The sequence below is a fragment of the Prionailurus viverrinus genome, chromosome C2 (assembly GCF_022837055.1).
Source record: "Prionailurus viverrinus isolate Anna chromosome C2, UM_Priviv_1.0, whole genome shotgun sequence".
Taxonomy (NCBI): Eukaryota; Metazoa; Chordata; class Mammalia; order Carnivora; family Felidae; genus Prionailurus; species Prionailurus viverrinus.
Window position 1 is genome coordinate 3,948,869 of NC_062569.1, and position 19,795 is coordinate 3,968,663.

The window sequence follows — 19,795 nt, forward strand, 5'->3', positions numbered from 1 at the left end:
TCGTGGGATCGATTTCAGGAATCGGGCTCTGCATTGACCGTGTGGAGCCTGCTTGGGATTCTCTCTCTCCCTCTCTCTGCCCCTCCCCGCCCCGTCTCTCAAAGTAAATAAATAAACTTAAAAAAGAAGGATAAATAAATGGATGGATGAATGTTCCTATGCAAATAGGGGATATAATATCACAGAAACTCATGCTCTGAACAGCAAAGTCATTGTGCTTCTCATTTTGTTCTAAAATAATTTCAGTCAATGTGGGTTTTCCTTTTACCAACAAAATACTTGAAAAAACGGGGAAACTTCATTCTCTGCATTCATTACTGGTGGAGTGAAACTTTAACTGCACAGTGAGTGTAGTAGGGCCTGCTGGATAATACAAATGTGCCTTGCTTAATATTCCTTTCAGTAATCAGACAACATAGTCTGCATATATTATACAAAAATTAATGGGAAAAAAATCACAAATTTACTACCCAACTCCCTCACAAACAGGAGCAGAAACCTCTGGGTTTAACACCACTCAGTTTGATATTTTAAGTCCTAGAACCAAGAAACAGGGCTTACGTAGACCCAATATGCAGGGATTGTGTGGGATGGCTGACCCTTCATAGTATGACAAGTAAACTTTTATCATTTACAATTTTACAGTTAGTATCTGGTTTATTAAAACTGGTAATTCTCTCCATTTTGTTCTTTTTTTTTCGGATTCTCAGCATCTCTAAGGTGCAGTGGGCATGTGCTGGTTTGTAACCTCCTTGGAGCTTCCTAGGTGAAATCTGACACTAGTCCCCCAAATGCAGAGGGCAGGGACAGATGAAGAATAAGGTTGGCCACTCCAGGTTGGTCGGGGGCGGACTTAATAAGCAAAGGGAACTTGTTTGTATCCGAGGCTTGTCTTGGGAAGCAGCAAGATAAATGACTTTCCCTATCTGCCCACCAAATCTTAAAAGTTTATAAAAGGGGGTTCAGTCACATATACTGTGCAGGAAGGGGCTAGAACATCTAAGTGCCTGGGTCCTGCGCATGGGTCAGCTGGTGGTCACGTCTTTTTGACGATGTTCTAAACACCACAACACTATGTCAGGACCATGTCCCTAGAGCTGCCTCTGGGATCAGGAAAGGCAAGCAGAACCCACATTCCAAAGACAGGGGAGGGGACTAGGACATCTAAGTGCCTGGGTCCCACGCGTGGGTCAGCTGATGGTCACGTCTTTTTGGCGACCTTCCCTGGTGGCATGGAATCACCGTGGTCAAGTGCATTCAGGTTTTTAAAATCCAAGTTTCATTATGGGGCACCTGGGTGGCTCACTCTTTTAAGTGTTCAACTTCAGCTCAGGTCATGATCTCACCGTTCGTGGGTTCGAGCCCCACGTCGGGCTCTGTGCTGACAGCTCAGAGCCTGGTGTTTGCTTCGGATTCTGTGTCTCCCTCTCCCTCTGCCCCTCCCCTGCTTGCACTCTGTCTCCCAAAAATAAATAAACATTAAGAAAACGTTTTTTAAAATTTAGATGAGGATGTTCAACCGGCTCTTCTTTTAAAACAATTAATATTTGCATCATTATAAATTACGAAAAAAGGAAAATGTAGAAAAACATTAAAATTTAAATATCAGTGTTTTAATTAATATATGGATACGTATTCCAAACGACGGCAATTGCTTGCTTATGTCTGTGCATTTAACAAAGTAAAGATCTCACTTTCATGATGATATATGTATAGATATACAGATAGATATAGATAGATACAGATATAGATATAGATATACAGATAGATAGATAGATATACCATTATCATTTTCCATGTGACTAAGTATTCCTCAAAACATAATTTCAATGCATGCAGAATATTTTATGGAGTCAGCGAGTCATTCCAAATGTAACCAACCCCCAGTTAAACATTTCCTGTTATAAACAATACTATGGTAAGGGCTCCTGCCCACTGTCGGCATCTCTGATAGGATCTATAGAGTATCAAGATGTTTCTAAGTAATTTCATGAAGGATTGATATCTTAGAAAAAAATGCCTATGAATGTTGTTCGCAAAGCATATTAAAATAGCGAAAAATTGAAAGTGCTGTATGCTATTTCTTTTATAAGTAGAAGCATCAGTCAGATATAAATTCAAACAATGTCATCGGACGAGTTTTCTAAATTGTATCTTTATTGTAACAGTAGGAAAAAAAATCTTGTTACTCACATTATTTCAGTTTTAGTTGAATATATTTGGGATGGCCGTCTCATTATAATCTTATTTATATTGTTAGTGGGCCCATGTAAAAAAAAAAAGTTTAAATGGAGAGAAATAATAGCATATTATTTTTATTTTTTTTTTTAATTTTTTTTTTCAACGTTTATTTATTTTTGGGACAGAGACAGACAGAGCATGAACGGGGGAGGGGCAGGGAGAGAGGGAGACACAGAATCTGAAGCAGGCTCCAGGCTCTGAGCCATCAGCCCAGAGCCTGACGCGGGGCTCGAATTCACGGACCGCAAGATCATGACCTGGCTGAAGTCGGACGCTTAACCGACTGCGCCACCCAGGCGCCCCATTATTTTTAAAGAAATAATAATATTTCACAAGTAATTACCGTAGCAATTCACACATTTTTGTAAAGGAAATTGGAATGTTATGGAATGATATAAATGCCATCCACTTGGATACTACTTTGATGCGAAGTTTAGGGAGCACTCACTAGCCAAATACAACTTTGAATTTATACAAGTACTCATGAGGCAGAATTGTGAAGATGGTAAAAAGATCAGTGGTTTCTGTGGGCTGGCGGTGGGGGACGAGGAATTTTCGGGCAGTAAAAATACTCTGTGATATGATAGTGACGGATACTTGTCACCGCCCAGTTGTCCAAACCCACAGAAGGCACGACACCAAGAGGAAGGCCTAGCGAGAAATAGACACTTCGGATGCGGATCTGTGTGATGTGCCCATGTGATTTCATCAAGTACAACAAATTCACCCCTCTGATGAGTGGCGTGGAGGTGTTGTGTATCTGGGGGCAAGAGGGCGTGTTCAGGAAATCTCTATACCTTGCTCTCAATTCTACTCTGAACATAAAACTGCTCTAAGAAATTGAAGTCCCTTGAAAACAGAAACAGGCACTGGTGTTCTCACGTTATTTTTTTTTCAATAGGAGTGTAGAGAATAAAACAAAGAAAGCTCACACTCATGTAAAACACTCCCATTTCCAGAAAAGGAACAGCAAACGTACTCATCTTTGACTCTAAATATTACATACATTTGCCCACTTCGCTATTTTATGCTGCCTTGTAGAGATGTATATGGGTTAACCAGTACCTTCTTTTAAAAAAGTAACTACTGCCAGGATGTTTAAACACATGTCCTCCTTAGTACAGTCTGTTGGTTTTGTTTGAGGCTCACTTTTAGCACTTAGCTGAAATTCCTGGGTGAACAACTGGCCCTCCCCGGGGGAAGAAGAAGGATTGAGCACGGTTGCAGTTGGAGCTCTTCGGGGAAGTCCAGGCTGCGTGAGTCAGAAACGCCGTCGGAAATAATAATACAGAGAACTGAATGATCAGTGTAAATTTCCCCAACTTATCAGATCCATTTGCTTTTGCCTAGACGATTGTTGCCTTCCGAAGAATCGCCATCTCTGTCCTCGTAACGAGAGCTGCCTACTGTCACACGTGTGTGTGCCCAACGCCTCCGTTCCCGTGTGATGGTCCCCCCAACCCAGCTCAGATTTCAGCCACAGTGACGGGGGCAGTTGCCTTTTTTCATATTTTCCTTGTTCTTTATTTTTCTCTATTATTGAAGTGTAGGTGATACGCTAGAGTATTAGTTTAGTTGCAGGTGCACAGCGGAGTGATTCCACAATTGTATACATGGCGCAATGCTCCACGTGGTAAGCGTGGCTCCTGTCTGTCACCGTACATCTCTATTACAGCACCATTGCCTAGCTCCCCTGAGCTGTAATGTTCATCTCTGCATGCATTCCTTTTATAGCGGGAAGTTATAAAACAGAAGTTTTATACCAGGAACTCCTAACCCTCTTCACCTCTTTTGCCCATGCCCCCAACTAACCTCCTGTCTGACAACCATCACTTTGTTCCTTGCATTGGAGGCCGTTTGTTTGGTTGACCGTTCATTTGTTTGGTTTTTGAGATTCCCCATGGAACTGAAATCGTACGGTAATTGTCTTTCTCTGTCCAAGTTCAGACCCACCCCCTTCACAATGCTGGCATACAGACCAAGCACCAAGGTCTCTCTGTATGCTACCAAGGGCCTTCTCTAATGTTCCTGTGCCCACTGGGCCAGGCTTTGGAAGCTTATTCTAGAAGTCCATTAACTCCTTAATGCCCTAAAAGTAACCATCATTCAAGGAGATGGCACCAGTAGGTAAATGCCCAGGCGGGCTTTGCATCCTGGGTGTGCAATCCTGGGAGGCATTCCACTTGCTCCTCAGGGGGGCCTGGCAGGATCAAGACCTGTTAGCTTACTGGAAGGAAACTGATGACAGACCATAGCTGACTTCTGTTCCTTTACTTATTCATTCTCTGTTCTGTCATTCTTGCTTCTTGGGATCCCTTCCCTAATTAACCTCCAGTAGTAAAGTCCTTTGTAGGGGACCCCAAACTAAAACAACGTTCTGTGGTTTATAAAAATTGGCAAAACGGGTGCCTGGGTGGTTCAGTCGGTTGAGCGTCTGACTCTTCAGGTCATGATCTCATGGTTTTGTGTATTCAAGCCCCGTGTCGGGCTCCGTGCTAGGAGTGTGGAGCCTGCTTAGGATTCTTTGACTCTCTCTCTTTCTACCCCTCCCCAACTCGCGCCGTCTCTGTCTTTCTCAAAAATAAATAAACTTTTAAAAATTGGCAAAACATGTATTACTGAAAAAATACAGTCTTTGAGTGAACATGCTTCTTTCAAAAGATGGTGTGCATAAAGATAAAAGTAATATAAAGACTTAACAAATATTTAAGATGTTTCTTTAAAGATTAATAATTTGTAATAGAAAATCATGGACGTCACAAAAAGGAACAAAACACAAAATCAGTTAATTCTGAAGTGTCATTCCTCTTAGAGGTCTTTGTTGGCGTGGAATCTGAGCCAATGATTGGTCTCAAATCACTATTTAACAAAGGTTCAAGTCTTCTAAGTTACATGATATCGCAAACCAAGCATAGCACAAGAGACGAATCTTCCCTTTTTATTGCTGCTTTCTGCCAATTTCCCCCCCTTACCTCGACTGCTTCTGCTAAGTAGATAATAAAGACCCTCTGATGCTTCACCTAGACCATGGAGCTTCTAGTGAGAACAGTCCAAAGAAGGGATGCTGTACTCAGAGAAAACCTTGGTTGGAGTAGATCACGCTATTCCCAGATTATTATAAATTGTGAGCCAGTGGTGTTCTTTGTTAAGTTTTTTCCCTAACCTTCTGTATGTTACTGGAACTGATCAACCTGGCATAATCAACATCCTGGAAATGACTGAATTTGAAGAGAAACCAGTACGATCTTGAGTTTCAAGAACAAACTCATGCAAGGACAGATCATTAACAACCCACCATAAAGGTATTAACGGTAAGGCTTGCTTTGAAAAACAAAAGGTCAACAGTAAATATTCGCTTTCTCCTGAAGCTTGCCTCTTTACTGATAGTTGGTCAAAATAAGTCACTCATAGGGGTATCTGGGTGGCTCAGTTGGTTGAGGGTCTGACTCTCGATTTCAGCTCAGGTTGTGATCCCAGGGTTGTGGGATCAGGTTGTGCATGTAGCCTGCTTAAGATTCTCTCCGCCCTGGGGCGCCTGGGTGGCTCAGTCGGTTAAGCATCCAACCTCGGCTCAGGTCACGATTTCGCGGTCTGTGAGTTGGAACCTCGAGTAGGGCTCTGTGCTGATGGCTGAGAGCCGGGAGCCTGCTTCGGATTCTGTGTCTCCTCCTCTCTCTGCCCCTCCCCTGCTCATGCTCTGTCTCTCTCTGTCTCTCAATAATAATAAATAAACATTAAAAATTAAAAAAAAAAGATTCTCTCTGCCCCCTCCCCCACTTACTTGCTCTCTTTCACTAAAATAATAATTAAAATAAAAAGCCACTCACAGACATCAAATATGAGACTGACCTTTCCTTAGAGATTATCCAGTCTAGGCATATCAAATACAGCTATCCTCACTCTCCAACCCTAATTGATTGGTAATGGCTGCCAGATTGACTATGGTCAGAAGGAATATAGGGCATCTGCACAGAAATGGGAGAAAGGAATCTGTGATAGATTAATAATGTCTGCCATGGCCTGAATATGAGTAACATCGACTTATATAGAATCTTAATGCCAACCTCCCCTTCTAGAGAAGGTCACTAACTCTTACAATGTTGGGACTTCCATCTTGAAGAAATAACATTTTAAAATGTTAAAAATTTAAAAACTAAAATAAGGTAAAAAAAATACAGCAGGGTTAGGGTCAATCCAATGGCTCTGAAATTTCTGAGTGAGGTTTATCTAAGACATCTTGGATATCTTTTTAAAAAATAAGCTATAAAGAAATTAAGCTGTAACAAACACAGCATGAAGTATAATAATCTTAAGTATACAGCACAATAAATTTGGATGTAAGTAAACACCTGTGTAAACCTCAGTGTGATCAGGATGTAAACACCGCTACACTCCAGAAGTTTCCGTTGAACCTACCCAGTCCCTAAACCCAGAGGCAACTCCATTCTGGCTTCTATAACCATTGATTGGTTTTGCATGTCCTTAAACTGCATAGAAACAGAACTATAGTATGTGCTTGGGCATCTTTTTATCCATGTCAGTTTCTTTTTTTATCTCTGTGCTGATCAGTGATTATTCATAGTAAATTAATTGAGAGCCCAGAACCATGCAAACAGAAAAGGTATTGTGTTTTACAAAAGAGATTGTGGTGGAGGAAAGATGATATGAGATCCTATGCGAATCCTTAGTAATGTCATTGCAGCACCTCTTCAAGACTGGGTTCCTTTGGCACCTGCACCTTGAAAAGGTGCATACTCGGAGAAAGTTCTATATAGAAATAGCTAGAAACGTTAGATAAAATATAACAAATAGTTTTTGAAAGGCGCATATGGCCTCCGTAAGCCTCTAAAGAAAATTGCCAGGGAGGAGGGAGGAATAAAGAGAAATGAAAACCAGGAAAGTGATTTCACAGTCTACCCCCGCAGCCTCCCTGCAGTGAGTAAGAGGAAACCACACTCCGCAGTCCGGGAGGGGACCTGGGAAAGTCTGCTGTTTCAAGGGATGGCCCCGGACTTGGGACTGACTCTTGAAGCAGGACACTTCAGGTAGGCTGGTGTGCAGTCCGAGCGCAGGGGGCAAATAAACCACGTTTACCGGGCGCGGGGAGCCACAAAGGAGATGGCTGAAGTTTTGCCCAAAACCAAAATCTACTTAGAATTTACTTGGGTCACCTTGCCTGGATTTACAATTCCAATTTAAAGGGCCGGTACGGTCTGGAAACTCTTAACAAGGAACCTACCATAAACATGGCCGCCACTCTCCTGGGACACCTGGCGGAGGTGGCCACGCGTCCGTAACTCGCTCTGCAGGGCTGTCTCGGGTGCAGGATCCACATCCCAATGGTAAGATATAGACATGAGAGTCAAGATATACGTATAACAGTATTATGCATGTGATTTAGTTTATTAAACAATCTGTTGAAATATGATCAAAAAGAGTGAAGTCAAAAAGTCAATAAAAACTGTAAGAAATCAAATACTCTCAGGGAGAGGAGAAAAAGGGCAACGTAAGATTACATAATTGTATAATTAGGTATATATGTATGTGTGTGTCCACATGCATACATACATGCACTTAAGCATTTAGATAGGAGTTGTACGAGTTATTAAAAGTATAAAATCATGGGTGAAGTGGAAAAGGCAATTATCCCAAAGAAACAGAAAGAATTAAACAATAAAAACATACGAGAGAATTTAAGAGAAATGAGAGAAGATAGGAAAAGAAACTTCACACACACAATAATGAGTGTCCCATGATAAGAGAAGGCAGAGAATTGGAACAAGAGCGTGTTCAAAGAGAAAGATACACTTTTCTAGAATTAATTAAAAGCACGAGTTTTTAGCTTTATAAAGCATAATGGATCCCAAGCACGGTAAATACAAAGAAATCCCGGGCACCTGGGTGGCTCAGTAGGTTAAGTGTCTGACTCTTGATTTCAGTTGGGGTCATGATCTCATGGTTTGTGGCTTCCAGCCCCACGTTTGTGGCTTCCAGCCCCACATTGGGCTCTGCACTGACAGCCCGGAGCTTGCTTGTGATCCCCTCTCTTCTTCTCTCTCTGTCCTTCCCCTGCTTGTGATCTCTCTCTCTCTCTCTCAAAATAAATAACCTTAAAAAAAAATCCTCTCCTACTAGGAAAAGTGTAGAACACTGAAGAAAAAGAAAAGCTTAAAGGCAGGAAGTATCAGATTATAAGAATGACACAAAAGATTCCTCAAAAGCAAAACAAAGGTTAACAGTGTCCAATTATATCTCTAAAATATGAGGACAAATAATCATCCGCCTGAAATTTTATGTCCAGAAACATTGTTCAAAGTAAGTACCAAATAAAGATATTCTCCAAACAAATCAAACATGACAGAGTGCACCTGTGTTTTTCCTTTATCTCACACGATTCTCTGGCTTTTATAATTCAAGTCAAATTCACTTATGTTACTTCACGGTAAAATTTTTAAACACATTAGAAAATCCGATCCAACGTCACACCAAAGCTGTGTAGTCTTTTAATTGAATGCTAATGACCACCTTTGGCTTATCCCAGAAAGACCAAACAAACATAATATTAGAAATTACCCAAAAATATGTGTTAAATAACATAAACCCCTTTCCTTTGAGTTATACATTTTTTTTGGTCATTTTCCAGATGAAATACCGTGGAAGTCAACCTACTCTGATGCCTAAGAAAAATAATATGTTATATTTAAAAATACGAATCTATGAAGTTATACTGGGTGTTATATTCATCATATACAGCTATATAACGATGTCACCACAAATTTTGCAGCTGAAAGTAACAAGCCTTTATTACCTCGTAGTTTATTGGGTAAGTTTATGGGGGAACTGTCTTGGAACAGTGTAACTGGGGGGTCTGCTTCAGGGTCCCACAAGGTTGATTGGGGCTGCAGTCTCATTTGAAGCTCAGCTAGAAAGACTCTACTTCCCAGGTCACGGGGTGGTTGTCAGCATTTAGTCCCTTGAGGGCTGGTGGCCTGACATCCTCTGTCTCTTGTTGGCTGTCAGCAAGAGGCCATCGTCTGTTTCTTGCCATTAGGGCTTCTCAAGATAACGATTTGCTTCTCAAAGCCTGCAAGAAAGTCTCCTGGCAGAATGGGTTAAAATCTTATCCGAGGCTGTGGCCTTTTCCATATTCTATTGATTAGAAGCAAGTCAGTGGTCCCAAGCACAGTCCGGAGGCAGGAACTTCACGGGGCATAATTAAGAAGGTAGGAATCTTAAGAACCACCTTTGAACGTGTTCACCATTAATGTATTTCTCTCTTTAATACAGTATATAAGTTATAAATAGATGAAAATAAGTCATTTTCCTTCACTTCTCATTCTTCTTTTCTTTGCCTTTTTCCTTTTCTCACTTCACTGACACGTATATTTCTATAAGGCAAATGCTAGGCAAATCTCTCAAGTCCCCAGAGCTGGCATTCAAGTTGAGCACTGATCACGGCTACCCGTATACCTCACAGCATATGGATGACACCTTTAAAGAAGTAGTTTCACCAAGAGCTTTGAAGTGCGTGATTTTTTTTAAATAATCAAGTCATTTAAAAAAGGTAATGATATTTTTGTAATAAGAACCAACGGCGTGGCAGGAAACAAGGCTCTGGGGATATATTTTCATAAGTTTTAGAGCTTTAACAATACACGATAGTATACAAAAAAATAATCTATAAATGTCATTGAACGCGACTCCCTCAAGTTGGGGCCTACCAGACCCACCGACAGTGAAATTCTCCCCCTTGTGCACTGGTCTGGGATTTCCTTATAGTACATCTGTGGATAAATTTTTCAGGGGGAAGTGATCATTTATGTCTATTCCATTGTCTCTCGGAAAGCCTAATTTCTCTCAAACAACTAGGGCTCATTAATTTAGACTACTTCTTGGAAAGTCTGGCCAGAATATTCCGAAATAACTATACTCATTCAAAAAAGATCACGTAAGCTCTTGCTATATAAAAATCACTATACTTTAGACTTCAGAGCATATAACGTTATCATCGATTAAGTCCCTTTATTAAAGAAGAGTGACATCACTATCTACAGTGAAATACAGTCACTCAAACTATACCAACAAAATGGTGCTTAGGTTTGGAATTAATAAGATTCTGTTTTAAGAGTCTACATTCTTTCCTCCTTAGTTTGGTGTCTTTTTCCTGTTTTAATTCCCTTGGGCTTGTTGGTATTACATGACTAAACACTTTTGTCATTTTGGTAATGTTAACTTAGCTAAATGATCTTTATTCTTTTACTCCAAACCAAGTTGTTTCTGAAAAATTGGTTTATAGACTCCAAATTGTCTTAAGTTACATCTTACTTGTCCAGATGGCTTCCGTCTAAAGTAGAGGTAAGGTCTAGGTGCCCTACATAAGAATCAAGAGTCTGGAATTTGGGGCATTACTTCTGCTCCCTAGTGTCCCACAGTAAGCAATTTTATAGCTCTTGACTCTGCTCCCTATTAAACAGAAGGACCCTGGCATAACCTCAAAACATTTTGTCTTAGAATGTTCTCTACCTTGTCCCTACTTGATATGAAGGATCCCTGTATCAATCAGAGGAAGGGATCAAACATCAACGTATTAACAAAACGTGAATGTATCAGCATAAATAGGTAAATACTGAAGATCATAAAAACCACGTCTTGAAAAGAATAGATGGAATTTAAAAGATCAAGGAAAGGTGGGGGCACCTACATGGCTCAGTCTATTAAGTATCTGTCTTGGCTCGGGCCATGATCTCATGGTCCGTGGGTTCGAGCCCCACATCAGGCTCTATGCCTGGAGCCTACATGGGATTCCGTGCCCCGCCCCCCCCCCATGCCCCTCTCCCGCTCATGCTCTGTCTCGCTCTGTCAAAAATAAATGTTGAACAAAATTTTTAAAAAGATAAAGGAGAGGTTACTCTGATGAATGATGTAGCCTTCATTCTTCCAATCCTTTATGTATTCAAAAGCCAAAATTATATAGAAAAAAACAAAAACAAGATTTCTCTCTTCCATTTCTTTCTTGTAGCTGTTTTATCATTTTCCATTGCTTTAGGATAAAGTCCAAATTTCTTAAAATGCATTCTGGGTTTTGCACGATTTGGCCCATGCATACCTCTTCGGCTTCAATTTCTACCGCCCACACCCCACATCTTTTATTCTTGCCGCTGTGACACTTTTCCCAGTTCCTCAGTGCCATATGTTTTCTCCACCACAGTGTCCTTGTACGTATCTTCCCTTGCCTTTACCTGAATTACTAAAAGCATTCTCCCTTAACACAAAATCTTTCCCTCCCTCTCTCTGTCTCTGTCTCTCTCTCCCTGTCTCTGTCTCTCTCTCTCTCTTTAGTTAACTCTATCAATTCCTTTAGGCCTCAGCTCAATTTCTTTTTGCTCTAAGTAGTCTTCCCTGATTTTCCAGTTGAGATTTAAGCTCAACATTTATAGCATTTAGCAACGCATGCGTCTTTTCACTAGCAATTAATTTAATTGCAATGCTCCATAGTCTGTGGGACTACATGCCCACTGGAAACTGCCTCATGGTGATGTCTGTTTTGCGCATCATTTCCTATGTCGTGCCCCATAGTTGGGATTCAATACATCTTTACTACTGAATTAATTTTTCACATCTTTATCATAATGTTCTCTCCTGCCGCTGTCATATAATGTGGATAGTCACTCTGTTATGACAGAAGAGAGCAATAATTTGAAGAGATGATGCTGTACTGTCTCCACTGTGACAAAGGACTTCCTTTGTCTTTTCGGTATACAGGAGTCTTTTCGGTGTGCTCAAAGACCACAGGATCTTTAGTTTCCGTGATGAAAATTATAGCTTACTTGATTAGCCTTTGTCATCACTTAATGACCAAGAACAAGATTATGAAAACGGGAGGAAATAATGACACGAAAGGAGATTTGCACCCCCCTCCTCCAAAACCTAGCAAAATATACCAGCCTAATTTAATAAGGTACCAATATTATAAAACCACGTATGATTCACCTTTTCCTAATGAATCAGTAAGGCAAGAAGATCAAATCCTTAAAGACAAAGTAAAGCAGAAACACCTCACTGGCAGCTTCAGAAGGACGTGAAGAGAAGGAACCGCATTTGTGACACAGATATATAGAAGCTGAAAGCCCCTTTAGAAAAACAACAACAACAACAAATAACAAAAAAACACAGGTGCCAGTGTGGACAACCAACGACTCAAAGGATAAAGGGAAAATTGCTTACTTTGCCATTTATTTTGCCCGGGGGGGAGGAGAAATGCAGGAATGAGCACAGAGGAAGAACTCCCTAATCATTTAAAACACACACACACACACACACACACACACACACAGAAAATGCCTTTTGAAAATCTCTCTTCCAATGATGATTAAGCGTTCATATCCCAAACTGTCAAGTATCACCTATCTTCTCTTTTCTTCTACCCCAGCTCTGCTGCTTTCGGCAACAAAAGTGTAGATACAAAAGTAGCCTACAAATAACATGCACACACAGAAATGATGGCACACACAGGGTCTATACAAAATATGAAATTAGTCAAGAAAGGGCCACCCAAAATATATTTGAATAGATGGGCTGAGTAAAATGACCCAAGTGTTCTGTTATTTTTTAGGCAGAAATATCATAGACCACCATGTAATGACCTTGGTAAATAATTTCATCATTAGAAAAGTTTTACAACTCATCTACTTGGGAGTATTTTAAAACTCTCTCTTGAACAACTTCTGAATTGCAGAGAAAAACAAAATCCCAACTGTACACAACAAAGATAGCAATAATAAAGTCTCTGAATATGAAATCAAGAATTTCAACTGCAGGAAGACATTGCAGTGTTAAACACTTGCGTTATTAAACAAGAGAGAAGGAAATGAATGACTTTTTTTCAAAGTCATTAAGAAAAAGAACAATGCAATTAAAAAAAAGAAAACTAGTAGTAAAAAAGAAACACACACAAATTAGTGATTTGGTAAATAGGTGTTAAAAAATAGTCTTGATATATAAAATTAGGTACTGATTTTCTAAATCTAATAACAACTGGGTTTTTGAAAGAGATTTAAAAAGAGAACCCAGTCACAAATTAGTAGAAAAGCAAAGTTAAATAATCGGATCTTGCGAAATAGAAAAAAGATATGTAACACCATAGGCAAAGTTGTAAAATCTAGGTGTATTTTTTTTAAATGTCTTTCCATTTATCTGTGTCTGCTTTAAGTTCATTCAGAAATGTCTTGTAGTTTTTAGTGTATGAGTCTTCACCTCCTTGGTTAAGTTTATTCCTAAGTACTTTATTCTTTTTTCGGGGTATTGTATGTGGAAATGTTTTGTTATTGTCCCTTATGGATAGTTTCTTCTTAGCGTAGGGTGTCTAGGATTTTTCTGAGTTGCACATTTAGATTCTTGTTAAAATGACACTGATGTGAGAAGATTCTACAGTAAATGCCCTTCTAAAATCTATAGCTATCGCTTTCTATAAGTGTTTATCCTTGGCATTGAGCCATAGTGGACGCACTATGTTACATTAGTTTCAGGTGGACGTCATAGGGATTCGCTGAGTTTATATTATGCTATGTTCCCCATAAGCGTAGCTACCATCCGTCAGCATGCAACGCTATTGCAATACCTTTGACTCTATTTTCGTTCTGTACCCTTCCTCCCCATGACTTCTTCATGCCTTAACTTTGACGCCTGTCACCCCGCTCCCCTTCACCCATTTTGCCCATCCCCAACTCCCACCCTTCTGGCAGTCAGTCACCAGTTTGTTCTCTGTATTTGTGGGTCTGTTCCTGCTTTTGGTTTGTTTATTCATTCGCTTTGTTCTTCAGATTCCATATACAAGTGAAATCATATTGTATGTGTCTTTCTCTGCCTGACTTATTTCACTTAGATGAATACCCTGTAGGCCCATCCATGTTGTCACAAATGGCGAGATTTCACTCTTTTTTTTTTATGGCTGAAAAATATTCCATTGAAGGTATCTACCACTGTTTGGGTGTATTTTTTAAAAAGATAGAAATTAATCAAATTAACTGCAAAGGCTACAAAAGTGTTTTAGAAAAAATATCCAATAGCCATTTCTGCTGGTACATTCTTAAAGAAATAGAAGTAGATGTGTAATTTTGATATGACTTCTCTCTCTCTCGTATTCACAAACACACACACACACACATGCAAAAATGCACACACACAGACAATGCTTATGAATATTTAAAAATTCCCAGAAATATCATTATGATTTAGGTATCATGGCTATCCCAGTCAAAGAAATTATTTAAGAGTATGAAATAAGAGATGATTGGAAGCGACAAAATTATTATTTGAAGATGTTACCAATACAAGCTGGAAAACATATAATGAAAGGAAAAAAGAGAGAGAGAGAGAAAGAGGAACCCAACAGAGTGGTTGCAAAATCAATTCATTTCATTTGTACAAACAACAACACGTTACAGTGTATAATGAGAGAAGTTCCTGTCACATGAGTGACCGGAAAAGATGGGATGACTCTGAATGAAGTTAATAAGTAAAGTATCATGTGAAGAATGGCTAAAAATTCTACTTAACAACATCAAAAAATGCTTTGAAGAAAGCAGAATGCTCAACTGACTTGTCTTGGGCAAGAAAAGTCAACATTACAGAGATACTAGTACTCTCTGCCATAATCTTTACAATTTCATTTCAAATGAGTTTATAAGAAGTGTATTAGTTTATTAGTGTATCCCCGGGGTGGTGTGTGTGTGCCTGCATGTGTGTGTGTGTGTGCATGTGTGTGTGTGTGTCTAAATCAGAGGAGGGATGGGGAGAGAGAGGTGACAGAGAGAAAAGACACTAAAGTCAAGCAATGAGGGAAACAGCCTTGGAAAATAATACAGTAAAATTGATAGGAATGAATTTAAAAATATATGCAAGAAAGAAAGAGGCCGACCAGATAACAGACGACATAGAGATTTTTTTTTATTCTGGCATTCAAAGAGACATAAAAATCAATGAAATAACTTAAAAGACTTCAGACACAGCCCTAAATAAATATTGGAATAAACAAATGATAAGGATAATATTTCAGACAAATGACGTGATCCTGTATGTTAGGGAAAAGAGAAAAAAAATGCTGAATCCTTCTCTCTCTATACTACAATAGCAGTTCAATTAAAAATTTAAACATAATAATGTATTTAAAAGAACTCTAAAAAACCAGGAGTGGTTGGTTTGCATCTTATTTGAAGGGGAAGGCATTTATAACAGAAAAAAATTAAATTTGAAGTAACTATTAAAAACATTGATACTAAAGACGCCCGGGTGGCTCAGTTGTTTGAGCACCCAAGTCCAGCTCAGGTCTACGATCTCGCGGTTCATGAGTTTGAGTCCCGCATGGGGCTCTATGCTGTCAGCACAGAGCTCACTTTAGATCCTCTGACCCCCCCACTGCCCCTCCTCTGCTAGCTCTCTCTCTCTCTCTCAAAAAATAAAATAAACCTAAATAAATATTGCTACTAAAGATAGATTTTGTTAAAAGATAGTGAAAAACTAAAGGTATGATTTGCACGTATTTCACATTTATATAATTACAAATAAAATATATTTCAAAGAACTTTCATCAATATTAATAAACAGAAGCACGTTATCGAAAAAAAAGTCAAAGAATAAGAAATCCAGTATACTGAAAAAGAAATACAAATGGCAAACAATAATGGGAAAATATACCAAATTTTATTGAGATCTGAATGCAAATAAAACAATTAGACATAATGTTCATGTGCAAATATTTTTAAATTTGTAAAGATTACATTTTAATGGGTTTAATAAGCCATTGAATAGGGTCATTTTTGAGACAACAGGGAAAATGGCTTTTTGACTGTAGGCTTGGTATTTGATTATAATAAAGAACTGTTCGTTTTATTGGGTCTGACAATGATATAGTGGTTGCATAAAGAAGAGTCCTTATATGTTATAAACAGAAACTGAAATGAGGGATAAACGTAACATGATGTACTAATTTTATTACATACTTCAGCAAGAGAAGATAAAGCGAAAGAAGGTCCAAATAGCAATGTCATATCTAGGTGATGAATACATCAGACCATTTCCCCCACTGAAGTGTCTTTGAAGTTATTCATAGTAGAGAGTCAAATAAAGTAATTTACTAATATAAAATATGGGCCAGTATGTCAAGAAAATTGGACGTACCTGGACGTCAAACTGAAATCGAGTGCCCAGTTTTCAAACTCATCCTGGTGGATATCTTAGCATCTTCTGATTCTGCTGGCCATTCATAAAGCTCTGCTTCCCCAGCTCCTGGGACAACCCCCTCCTCACATTCCTGAAGACTTCTTCTTGATCCCCTCTGCAGACACAGTCTTCCCTACTGGCCGTTAGCCCCTGTAGTTTCTCAGGCATCGTCCCGGACTCTCCTCCACTGTCCCTCTGAAGTCTCCGGCGAGTTCCATCTTCTCCTTCACCCCACTTCAGTTACACCCTTGACACAGAAAGTTCTTATCCGTGCAGTGGTTGCTTAAAAGCACACAAATGTATTACCTTGACAGCTGTGCACGGCAATGTTTCTGCGGTCTCTCTAATTTTCTCGCACATTTCCAGGGTGAGGATCTCTGAAAGTAAAGTTGAAGAGAATGTCTCAGAGGAGGGTGATTCGATATATGGTATTTTTAAGACCACATGAAAGAAGATATCACATTAATGCATGGATTTTATCAGCAAAATAAGTTTATTGAACAAAAATGGGATTGACAGACCCGTGAGAAAGCCAGCCAGATCCCATGGCGTCCCTAATAAGAGAAAGCAGAAAAAAATATATACCTAAGCAATGAGTGTCAGTGTAAGGAATGCATTTGCTGTGAGAAGGACCGGTGGGTTTGGTCCCTGATTCTGATGATGATGTTTCTATACCAATATGAAGAAACAGAGGGGCAGGGAAGCACCAGGAAATGAGTCTAAATTAAGTAAGCAATTGCATGAATTCCCAGGGTGGAAGAAAGTTCGTGGTGAAACTAGGGAAGATTCTAATAAGAGGTTCTTAGCTAGGAAAGCAGGGATGTACCAAAGTAGAAGAGAGAGAGTATAAAAGGGAGAGAAAAACCAAGTGTCTGGGATGTATATATTTATCTCTAAACAAAACTGAGAGGGGCCCCTGGATGGCTCAATAGATTAAGCATCCAATTCTTTATTTCAACTCAGGTCAGGATCTCACCATTCGTGAGCTGGAGCCCCGCATGGGACTCTATGCTGACTGCGTGGACCCTGCTTGAGATTCTCCCTCTCTGTTCCTCTGCCACTTGCACTCTCTCTGTCTCTCTCAAAATAAATAAGTAAACTTTAAAAACAAACAGAAAACTAGCAGCTCTATGCAAAACCAGAGACGATAGAGAATATATAAGGTCTTGACAAAATAATGAAGACCTAATTAAAGAATACAGTCATTTGGGAAGACAGAAGTGTCTTCCATGCATGTAGAGGAATAAACTGAGATATCACAATTTAAAAGTTTAGATCATTTGGCATATAATGAGAAAATAAGCTTAATAGTCATGTTGCTGTATGGTTACTTTACTTATAATTAAGAGATGTGATATATATATATATTTGAAATAAACCTGTAACATCTGGATTATTAGTCTACTCAATTAACATTTAATGTAGAACTTAATGAAACTACTTTATTAGAGTTCTTCCTTCATGAAAAAATGAAAATAGGGAAGGAATTTATTAATGAAGATAACATGAGACGGGAGTTGCTGACACAGATCCAAAGTCTCCCTAAGATCAGAAACTTCCAGTTAATTCCACTTGTATATCACCTTCATTTACACTCAGGACAGGTTGTAAAGCCCTCTATGGAAATAGCTTATTGAAATAATTATGTACTATATCATAGACATTAGTCTGCAGGCTACAAAATTGGAATCTTATTGACTTGAGTTTCCTTCACTGGGAAAAACAGGCAATTAAAGTAGAGCTCTGTGTGTGTGTGTGTGTGTGTGTGTGTGTGTGTGTATTAGCCAAAGCCCTTGCAGCAGGTAGGGGATGAATACACTTGAGAGAGGTACCAGCTGTGGTTTCTACGCCAGGTATTCAAATATGCGTTAAGAAGCTGACTCAGACTAGAAGTCTCATAAAACCAGACATTAAATGGTAAAGAGACATCCCTTCTCTCCGTGAACTGTTGGCAGAGTCCAAGATTCTAGACCTACCTACCCTTGCTTTTGGCCACTCGGTCTCATATTACCCTTTATCTGCCCTATTCCTCAACTGCTCTTCTGTGTGCGAAAAATAGTACTCACCTCCTCGTTCCAACAGAGAAAAGGACTTTCATTTTCATACCCGCTTATCGAGACATTAATTTCTCATTAGCTTATTAGTTCGGCAACCTGTGTTTCTCTGATCTTTACCTAGTACTTATTGCATTGAGCATTCTTATTTCTTTTTTTAATATTTATGTATCTATTTTGATGCGAGGAGGGACAGAGAGAAAGGGAGAGAGAGAATCTCAAGCAGACTCTGCACTGTCAGCACAGAGCCCCACGTGGGGCTCCATCCCACAAACCGTGAGCTCACGACCTGAACCGAAATCAAGAGCCAGATGCTTAACCGACTGAGCCACCCAGGCACCCCATGCATTTTTATTTTTGATTGAAATACTATAGCTATGGTAACCTTGGGCATTCAAGTCTGAACTTCTAACACTAATACCCATTAATACAAGCTTGCTCCTCTCACCTCTTCATTAGCTTTCTCTGCCCCACCCCCTTTGTTCAGGTCTCCTGTGTCCATAAAAGGATCTTCTGCTCCTATGTTTGCATAAACTGCAAACAGTAGAATCAGGATAAAAACACCAAAACAAGAAGAGATGGTAAATAAAATCTACATCCTACACTGGAGAAGGATTTTGATGTGAATGCACAATTTCTTCCCTCGGTGCTGGTTGTCTAGAGAGTCTGATAAAGTTAGTGAGGCTTTGATCTGTACCAGATGGGAAAGGTCCATGATGGGTAGTGATGTCTGGTTCCATCATAGGGTGACAGAGGGAGGTCACTTGAACTAGAAATGGCACACTCTGGTCTGGTTCACTTTCCTTCCTTTTATGAGTTGAAAGATCTAAGGTCTTTAAAGTTTAAGCATCTGGCTTTCTAACACATAGCTAGTGGATGTCACCGCTGGAGAGAGAAACCAGATTCTCTGAGTCTTAGGAGCCCAGAGTCCAGGTATCGAAGGAAGGCTGATTCCCCAAGTCACATTATCTTTACTTCTTCCTTTTTGTGCCAATTTGCGGTCATCATTCTTTGAAACTTTTCCTTCTTGATTTTTATCCCTTCTAGCACTTCAGTATAGTAAGGTCTCTTTCCTTCTCACACAGCATGGATTTTGTTTATTTGTTTTCTGTCTCTCACTGATTATCACTCCAATCAGTTTTGTTGGATCAATCTGCCTCATGCACTATTATCACAATCTTAATCTCTAATCTTAATCTCATGTGGTATTATCATAATCTTACCACTTAAAATAGTTCCAAGAAGAAATTCATTCCTCCGACTACATTTTAAGCTTTCCCATG